The sequence below is a fragment of the Oncorhynchus clarkii genome, chromosome 15 (assembly GCF_045791955.1).
Source record: "Oncorhynchus clarkii lewisi isolate Uvic-CL-2024 chromosome 15, UVic_Ocla_1.0, whole genome shotgun sequence".
NCBI classification, from domain to species: domain Eukaryota; kingdom Metazoa; phylum Chordata; class Actinopteri; order Salmoniformes; family Salmonidae; genus Oncorhynchus; species Oncorhynchus clarkii.
In genome coordinates this window covers 11990511-12000634 of record NC_092161.1, presented here as the reverse complement: position 1 = coordinate 12000634, position 10124 = coordinate 11990511, and the positions used below count along the sequence as shown (strand labels likewise).

The 10124-nt window shown below is 46.6% G+C and overlaps 1 non-coding gene across 1 annotated transcript; it reads left to right on the top strand.

Annotated features, from left to right (window-relative positions):
• The first annotated feature begins 7395 nt into the window (after nucleotides 1–7395).
• Nucleotides 7396–7469, top strand: trnaa-ugc (transfer RNA alanine (anticodon UGC)). Its single transcript has one exon. It is a non-coding gene; the product is annotated as a tRNA-Ala (tRNA).
• The last annotated feature ends 2655 nt before the right edge of the window (nucleotides 7470–10124 follow it).

Genomic DNA, 10124 nt, shown 5'->3' with positions numbered 1-10124 from the left:
ACAATGAGGAAAAAAGTGTCCAAAACACCATGGCAGCCAAGTAGCCTACTATCTATGGAGGTGAAACGGGACAGCACTCTCCAAGTAGCCTACTATCTATGGAGGTGAAACGGGACAGCAGTCTCCAAGTAGCCTACTATCTATGGAGGTGAAACGGGACAGCAGTCTCCAAGTAGCCTACTATCTATGGAGGTGAAACGGGACAGCACTCTCCAAGTAGCCTACTATCTATGGAGGTGAAACGGGACAGCACTCTCCAAGTAGCCAACTATCTATGGAGGTGAAACGGAACAGCAGTCTCCAAGTAGCCTACTATCTATGGAGGTGAAACGGGACAGCACTCTCCAAGTAGCCTACTATCTATGGAAGTGAAACGGGACAGCACTCTCCAAGTAGCCTACTATCTATGGAGGTGAAACGGGACAGCACTCTCCAAGTAGCCTACTATCTATGGAGGTGAAACGGGACAGCACTCTCCAAGTAGCCTACTATCTATGGAGGTGAAACGGAACAGCAGTCTCCAAGTAGCCTACTATCTATGGAGGTGAAACGGGACAGCACTCTCCAAGTAGCCTACTATCTATGGAGGTGAAACGGGACAGCACTCTCCAAGTAGCCTACTATCTATGGAGGTGAAACGGGACAGCACTCTCCAAGGTGCTAAATTATTCAAAGTATTTTAGAATTCACTGCAGTATGTCCACATACTTGAGTATAGCGGCGTTTACACAAGTCCAAATTTCGTATAGCCCAATTTTCTAGACATCAATGTACAACAAACTGCTTAGAAGACACTGCAAAACACCCGCTGTGGGGTTCACAAGACCCGAATTTCAAATAATTTTCAAGACATCGATGTAGCAGTAAAACATATGGCGCAATATCGGAATATAACTGACTACAAATGAAATAAATCAATGTAGGCTACAGAAGAACACACACATGAGAATATATAGGCCTGCCTATGTGGTAATATGAAGCACATATCAAGCTTACAAGTTAAAGGGAAAAATGTCCTGCCTTAGTTTTCAAAACCACCCACAATTACTCTCCCCGTGTCAAGTCCATTTAACTCCTGAGAGTCAACTTCTTGCTCAAAGCCATGAGCGGGCTTGTGGCTGTGATGTTTATAACCTCCTTCTAAGGCTGTTCTGAAGACTGGCTGGGCCTGTGGCTGTGATGTTTAACCTCCTTCTAAGGCTGTTCTGAAGACTGTCTGGGCCTGTGGCTGTGATGTTTAACCTCCTTCTAAGGCTGTTCTGAAGACTGTCTGGGCATGTGGCTGTGATGTTTAACCTCCTTCTAAGGCTGTTCTGAAGACTGTCTGGGCATGTGGCTGTGATGTTTAACCTCCTTCTAAGGCTGTTCTGAAGACTGTCTGGGCATGTGGCTGTGATGTTTAACCTCCTTCTAAGGCTGTTCTGAAGACTGTCTGGGCATGTGGCTGTGATGTTTAACCTCTTTCTAAGGCTGTTCTGAAGACTGTCTGGGCCTGTGGCTGTAATGTTTAACCTCCTTCTAAGGCTGTTCTGAAGACTGTCTCGGCATGTGGCTGTGATGTTTAACCTCTTTCTAAGGCTGTTCTGAAGACTGTCTGGGCCTGTGGCTGTAATGTTTAACCTCCTTCTAAGGCTGTTCTGAAGACTTTGGCTGTAGTTTCTATCTTTTGTTCCATCTTCTTCGTCTTGAGTGTTAACCTGGGTGTCCTCTTTAGCCTTGTCTACAAGGCTTGCTGCCACAAAATGCGCCTTGGTTCAGGCATGTTCAAAAATCTTTTTACTGAGGGCTGCATAGGATGGTGCATAGGATGGTCATTTACTGTACACTCCACCCACTCTTTTGATAGTTGAATCCCTCCAGTTGTTTCTAGACACAAGCGCCATACCTTTTTGCATGTTGTACAGCCCAACCCCATGACAAGCCAGGGGTTAAACTTTTGCTTTGTAGGTGGATGCACTGCCCCCCTCCCCCCAGCTCCCCGTCTCCCTCTCCCACTGAGTCTAACTCACTAGCAGGCCTACTAGCTAGTGGAGGTGCCAGTGGTCATGCTGAACTGGCGGGATTAGCATCGGCATCAGGAACAGTTTGCCCCTCACTCCTTTCCTCCGGCACTGACAGTTCTCTGGCTTGTTCTGGATTCAATTCACCATCTTTCTCTGGATTTTTGGCTTGAAAAATGTTAAACTCGATTGCCTTTTCTTATACATTTTTTATTTGGCTTTCCCACACTTCAGATTCAGTAGGGACATGACTAGACTAGGCAACGTGACGTGACATGATTACGTTGTGACCTAACACTGATAGTTTTTATTAGAATGTCTACCGTGCGAACAGTGAAATAATTCATCAATCATGCTGCGAGAGGTCAAGTCAAATCTGAGTGGTACCGGATCTGGGCAAATAGGTCCCGGAACAAACCAAATCAAATCTGACTGGTACCGGATCTGGGCAAATAGGTCCCGGAACAAACCAAGTAAAATCTGAGTGGTACCGGATCTGGGCAAATAGGTCCCGGGAACAAACCAAGTCAAATCTGAGTGGTACCGGATCTGGGCAAATAGGTGTCCCGGAACAAACCAAGTCAAATCTGAGTGGTACCGGATCTGGGCAAATAAGTGCCGGAACAAACCAAGTCAAATCTGAGTGGTACCGGATCTGGGCAAATAGGTCCCGGAACAAACCAAGTCAAATCTGAGTGGTATCGGATCTGGGCAAATAGGTGTCCCGGAACAAACCATGTCAAATCTGAGTGGTACGGGATCTGGGCAAATAGGTCCTGGAACAAACCAAGTCAAATCTGACTGGTACCGGATCTGGGCAAATAGGTCCCGGAACAAACCAAGTCAAATCTGAGTGGTACCGGATCTGGGCAAATAGGTCCCGGAACAAACCAAGTCAAATCTGACTGGTACCGGATCTGGGCAAATAGGTCCCGGAACAAACCAAGTCAAATCTGAGTGGTACCGGATCTGGGCAAATAGGTCCCGGAACAAACCAAGTCAAATCCGAGATGTTCCTGATCCTGTTCTGGCAGGATACAGCTCAAATGAAGCACTGGTGCCATCTAGTGGAAACCCTTCAGATGGGAGAGTAAAGATGGCGCCCACCCACATACTGCAATGCTGTCAACAGGGCTTAGCTTGGATACCTGTGGTTTTTGTCGTCCTAGTCATATGTTGATGATATTAGAGACCGTGTGAGGATATGACGGATCCGAGTGACTTGGTGTATAGAGAGAAGAGGAGAGGTCCTAGAAGCGTGCAGAGCCTGAGATGCCCCTGAGAGGGTCGAGAGGAGGATCTGATGGTTCACGATGTCCAAGGCAGCGGATAGATCTAGGAGGATGAGAACAAAGGAGAGATTCAGCTTTTGCAGTGCGGGGGAACCTCGGTGGCACACGCAAACACACACACACACACTCAGTTCAGAGTCAATTATGAAACTACTACAAAATGCAACCCTTCGTAGACCTGAATGTTTTGACTGTGTTTCCTGCAATGTGTCTCTGACTGGGACTGTGTGTGGCTCTTGCAGTCCTCTACATAGTGTTCTTCCACCTGTCCATCATGTTTGTGTGGTCCTACTAGAACACCATCTTAACCAGTCCTGCCAACCTCTCCAAAGAGATACCTTTCCTTTAGATACCTGCCCTGAAACATCTTCAATGATGTGTAAGTCTACTGTTGAAGTAAGGTCATAACTCAACTTCGTTTTTGACTCTCTCTCTCTCTCTCTCTCTCTTCAATTCTAAAGGGGCTTTATTGGCATGGGAAACATATGTTAACATTGCCAATGAAAGTGAAATAGATAATAAACAAAAGTGAAATAAACAATAACAAATGAACAGTAAACATTACACTCACAAAAGTTTCAAAGGAATAGACATTTCACATTTCATATTATGTCTATATACAGCGTTGTAACGACGTGCAAATTGTACAAAAAGGAAAATAAATAAACATAAATATGGGTTGTATTTACAGTGGTGTTTGTTCTTCACTGGTTGTCACAAATCTTGCTGCTGTGATGGCACACTGTGGTATTTCACCCAATAGATATGAGAGTTTATCAAAATTGGATTAATCAAAGTCTTTCTTTCAGGGTGAACAACTGTGTGGGATATTTCTGTTTGTTCATTGCAGCCACGTACTGCAGTATTCCATCAAGTTCTGGACAGGGAGTAATGATTTCCCATCTCCTCCAGCCCTCAGTCTGTTCACATGTTGCCTCCCCTCTGACCCCCCCTTTCTCTCTCTCTCCATCACACACAGACATGATTATTGTCCCCCGGTCTGTCCGTTCATTTCTACCATGCCCCCCCCCCCCCCCCCCCCCCCCTTCCTCTCCGTTCATGTCTACCATGCCTTCCTGTCCCCCCCCCCTTCCTTCCTCTCTGTTCATGTCTAGCATGCCTTCCTGTCCCCCCCCCCCTTCCTTCTTCTCTGTTCATGTCTACCATGCCCTCCTGTCCCCCCCCTCTTCCTTCCTCTCTGTTCATGTCTACCATGCCTTCCTGTCCCCCCCCCCCCCTTCCTTCCTCTCTGTTCATGTCTACCATGCCCCCCTGTCCCCCCCCCCTCCTTCCTCTCCGTTCATGTCTACCATGCCCTCCTGTCCCCCCCCTTCCTTCTTCTCTGTTCATGTCTACCATGCCCTCCTGTCCCCCCCCTCTTCCTTCCTCTCTGTTCATGTCTACCATGCCTTCCTGTCCCCCCCCCTTCCTTCCTCTCTGTTCATGTCTTCCATGCCCCCCTGCCCCCCCCCCCCTCCTTCCTCTCCGTTCATGTCTACCATGCCTTCCTGTCCCCCCTCCTTCCTTCTTCTCTGTTCATGTCTACCATGCCCTCCTGTCCACCCCCTTCCTTCCTCTCTGTTCATGTCTACCATGCCTTCCTGTCCCCCCCCCTCCTTCCTCTCCGTTCATGTCTACCATGCCCTCCTGTCCCCCCCCCCACTCCTTCCTCTCCGTTCATGTCTACCATGCCCTCCTGTCCACCCCCTCCTTCCTCTCTGTTCATGTCTACCATGACCTCCTGTCCCCCTCTCCTTCCTCTCTGTTCATTTCTACCATGCCCTCCTGACTTTGCCACCCCCCTGCTCCTCTGTTCTCCTCTGTCCTCCTCACCTACAGTCCCACCGTGAAGCGTTTTGGACTTCTAACCCCTTTTAAACACGGTGTTTAATGTGGGCTGAGATAGAGAGGTGTTTGTGAGACAAGGGCAGATCCCAAATGTGGAGTCCGAATGGTAATCATTTCTTTAAAATACTTAATTGTGAGGCTAAATATAAGGGCTGGATATGCAGACAAAAATCTGATTTTTTTGCAGGGGTCTCGGGACTGACAGGGTTAACACACTTTCTCTCTTTCACCCCCTCACATACACATGGTTAGCAGATGATATTGCGAGTGTAGCGAAATGATTGTGCGTCTAATTCCGACCGTGCAGTAATATCTAACAAGTAATCTAACAAATACCAACCTTTCCCCCTCTCATTCGCTCGCTCTCTCTCTCTACCCTACGTCTCTCTCCCCTATCCTACCACCCACCCTCCCTCCTCTCTCTCTCTCTCTCTCTCTCTCTCTCTCTCCCTCCCTCCCTCCCTCCCTCCCTCCCTCCCTCCCTCCCTCTCTCCTCTCCCCCTCCCTCTCTCCCCCTCCTTCCCCCCTCTCTTCCCCCTCTCTTCACCTCCCTCTCTCTCCCCCTTACTCTCTCTCCCCCTTACTCTCTCTCCCCCTCCCTCTCTCTCCCCCTCCCCCTCTCTCCCCCTTCCTCTCTCCCCCTCCCTCTCTCTCCCCCTCTCTTCCCCTCCCTCTCCTCTCCCCCTCCCTCTCTCTCCCCCTCCTTCCCCCCTCTCTTCCCCCTCTCTTCACCTCCCTCTCTCTCCCCCTTACTCTCTCTCCTCCTCCCTCTCTCTCCCCCTCCCCCTCTCTCCCCCTTCCTCAGAGGCATTCAAAGCTCCACAGGAAGAAGTTCTGGCAGCTACCCATCTTCACCAGGTTGGAGGGAGGGAGGGAGGGATGAGGTGGTGGGAAGGAGGAAATCTGAATCAGATGTATGGATGTGCACTACTTGTAACAACCAGTCTCTAAACCAGAGTGTCTTCTCTCTGCCGGTGTGGTGTGATGTGGTACTGTGTGGTGTGGTACTGTGTGGTGTGGGATTTGGTGTGGTGTGATACTGTGGGATGTGGTACTGTGGGATGTGGTACTGTGTGGTGTGATGTGGTGTGGTGTGGTACTGTATGGTGTGGTGTGGTGTGGTGTGGTACTGTATGGTGTGGTGTGGTACTGTATGGTGTGGTACTGTATGGTGTGGTGTGGTGTGGTGTGGTACTGTGTGGTGTGATGTGGTACTGTGTGGTGTGATGTGGTGTGGTGTGATGTGGTGTGGTACTGTGTGGTGTGATGTGGTGTGGGATGTGGTGTGGTACTGTGGGATGTGGTGTGGTACTGTGGGATGTGGTGTGGTACTGTGGGATGTGGTACTGTGTGGTGTGGGATGTGGTGTGGTACTGTGGGATGTGGTGTGGTACTGTGGGATGTGGTGTGGTACTGTGGGATGTGGTACTGTGTGGTGTGGGATGTGGTGTGGTACTGTGGGATGTGGTGTGGTACTGTGGGATGTGGTGTGGGATGTGGTGTGGTACTGTGGGATGTGGTGTGGCACTGTGGGATGTGGTGTGGTACTGTGGGGTGTGGTACTGTGGGGTGTGGTACTAAGGTGTGGTGTGATGTTGGATGTGGTGTGGTACTGTGGTGTGGGATGTGGTGTGATGTTGGATGTGGTGTGGTACTGTGGGGTGTGGTACTGTGGGGTGTGGTATTGTGTGGTGTGGTACAATGGTGTGGTGTCGTACTGTGGAGTGTGGTACTAAGGTGTGGTGTGATGTTGGATGTGGTGTGGTCCTGTGGTGTGGGATGTGGTGTGATGTTGGATGTGATGTGGTACTGTGTGATGTGTTGTGAATGGTGTGCTGTGTGGTGTATTAAGGTCAGGGCTGGTCAATATTGACCCAGAACAGCCCACAATCCCCCCGCAGCCAAAGGCCAATAGAAGGTCATCAAAACTGATCAGTCATCCAGAAGGTCAATCAATGTGACAGTACCAACAAACGGTTATCAGATGTAGATGAATAAACTGAAACGTGAGAGATTAAAACTGTTTTATCTCGTGTAACGGCAAATATTATTATCTAAATATGTTCAGTAATGCACAATCAATCAGATGTTTGTAAATATATTATTTTATTCCCAGTCCTGTCAGCGAGTCTCAGAACTGTCTCCTAGGCAACGAACAACACGCCAACGTGACAACACCTGGAGAATGACACCCTGAAGTTTGGTAGGTATCTGGTCTGGTCAACGTTAATCTTTGGCTCCATGACATTTGGTACGTCCTGAGTGGCTCAGTGGGTAGAGCATGGCGCTTGCAACGCCAGGGTTGTGGGTTTGATTCCCACGTGGGACCAGTATGAGAAAAAGTTTAAATTAAAAATAAAAAGATCCATTCACTACTGTAAGTAGCCCTTGATAAGATCTAAAATGTGAATACATTCTGCTCAGGCACCTTTAACCCCTGACCCTTGGTCTCTGTTGGAGAACGAGTCATAACGAGGTGAGCCAATCAGATTTCTGCACCTGATTACAGCTGTCTTCAATGTGACTAGATCTGGGTTGTGTCTCAAAATACACCCTATTTCTCCATATAGTGCCCTACCAGAGCCACATAGGGTTTAGGGGTTAAAGTAGTGTGCAGGCTGGGGAATAGAGTTTGAATTGGGATCAGTCTGAGGTCACCGTTGGTTGCCAAATAAAGGGCTGACCAATCAGCTGCTCCGACCTCTGAACTGGAAGTGTTTCCAGCACGTGCGCAATCCCAAAAAATCTGAATCATAGACCATTGAAAGGGAATGTCTTGTAGTATTGCAGTCATTCTTATTCTATGCCTGATACCTTAATGCTCTCACATCATTGGGCAGTGTCATGGAAACCAAGTGACTTGATGTTTAAGGTTTACCTGCATGTTCCAAGTATCTGGGCCACCTTGCAGTACTTGTGCTGGCCAGCAGGTGGTGAAACCTCCCAGCCTGTCTAGCTGCCTTCTTTGTGTTGTACAGTACTTGTTCTTCCTCACAGGTTCCTCTGAGGTACCTCACAGTTAAGGTCTATAGTGGACCTAATATTTTGTACACTCAGTGTATGTTCTGTCTCCACACAACTGCATTACACTAATTCAAATTCAGATGCTAATCTGGCTGACGACAGTAGCTAGCTTAGTTAGCTTGCCAACCAAACCCATTATCATATAGATTCTAAACCCAGAGGCGCAACATCGCAATACGTCTGGGAACCGATGTCTCAATAAGAAGTTGAATATGTGTGACGTAAAAGTGTGCGGGGCTCAGCTTGTGTGACCTTTGATGGTGAGGTGTTATTTTGTATTATTTTTTTTAATTATATTTTTATTTCACCTTTATTTAACCAGGTAGGCCAGTTGAGAACAAGTTCTCATTTACAACTGAGACCTGGCCAAGATAAAGCAAAGCAGTGCGACACAAACAACAACACAGAGTTACACATGGAATAAATGGGATATGGGATAAACAAGTGTACAATAGAAAAAAAGAAAGTCTATATACAGTGTGTGCAACTGGAGTAAGGAGGTAAGGCAATAGTAGCGAAGTAATTACAATTTAGCAAATGAACACTGGAGTGATAGATGTGCAGATACTGGTGTGCAAAAGAGCAGAAAAGTAAATAAAAACAAAATGGTGTCTTTATTATATTGCCAATTTATTCTCTAAATATTGCCACAAATACCACCACCCCTCCATTATCGTCTCTCATCCCTTCGCCTTAATACTCTTCTGCATGTTTCCACAGCCATTTCGCACAAAATTAATTTTAACAAACACAAAAAGATCTCACCATGTTGAACAAACAACGTGTCTGTTGGCATTTAAAATGATACCAGTTTCCATCAGCCTGGTTGTGACTTTTCTTATGTCAGGTAATCATCAACATGAAGGTAAGCATCACTTACCCCAGGGGGCTAGCTACCCCCCACTACCCCACTACTGCACTGTTGGAGCAAGGAACACAAACATTCGCTACACGCACAATAACATCTGCTAAATATGTGTATGTGATCAATAACATTTGACTTGAATTGAACAAATTCATTTGATTTGAACAAAAAAAATAATTATACCATAACTTCCTGTTTCCATCACAGCAGTCTTTATTTTTTAATATTTTTTTAAATATGGTATGACTTTACTCAAAAACTGTCGATGGAAACGAGGTTAGTGGAACTGATCCAAAGATAAAGATATTGAATTTGTGTGCACTCACCAGGGATTTGACCGATGATTTCTTCTGGTGCCAATAAAATAGTCTACTGTTCGCTTAATTGGGAGTTGAGCATTTTGAAAAGTAGAAACATATTAGTATTTTCTTTGTCTTCTCTATTCAGCATTAGCCATTTGCTTTCTGAACTATGTTTTTCAAAAGATTGTGGTTTGAAGTAATGCAAAATACCTATTTAAGTGCTTTTCACTGACCGCTGCAACTCAACAATCAGCTATTTGATGCGCAGATTTAATTCAATTTACTTTAGGTGAAGTTTATTTTCTCCTAGCCGCTTATGCCGACATCAATGTTAAAGTAACCAGAGCATAAAATAGCTGGCAGTGAGGCTTACAAGGCCGAGTTCAAATGTCAACATCAATTCAAAGCAACACGCACTGCCTAAACGTCTGACTGACAAAGAGAACAGGCTGGCAGCCTCTCTGAGCGATGCTCCGCATGGTCCTTTACACTAAAGAGACGTTGTATTTTAATCGGGATTGGAATGAGTTTTGTCCATTTTTTATAGCCTACTTTTACATTTTTGGTCTTGAGCTAGCTGCCCTACCCAACTGAAGCCCCTTCTAATAATCTGTATTGTGCTGTATGTCACGTTCTGACCTTGATTTCCGTTGTTTTGTATTTATTTAGTATGGTCAGGGCGTGAGTTGGGTGGGCAGTCTATGTTTGTTTTTCTATGTTTTGGGGCATTTCTATGTTTTCGGCCTAGTATGGTTCTCAATCAGAGGCAGGTGTCATTAGTTGTCTCTGATTG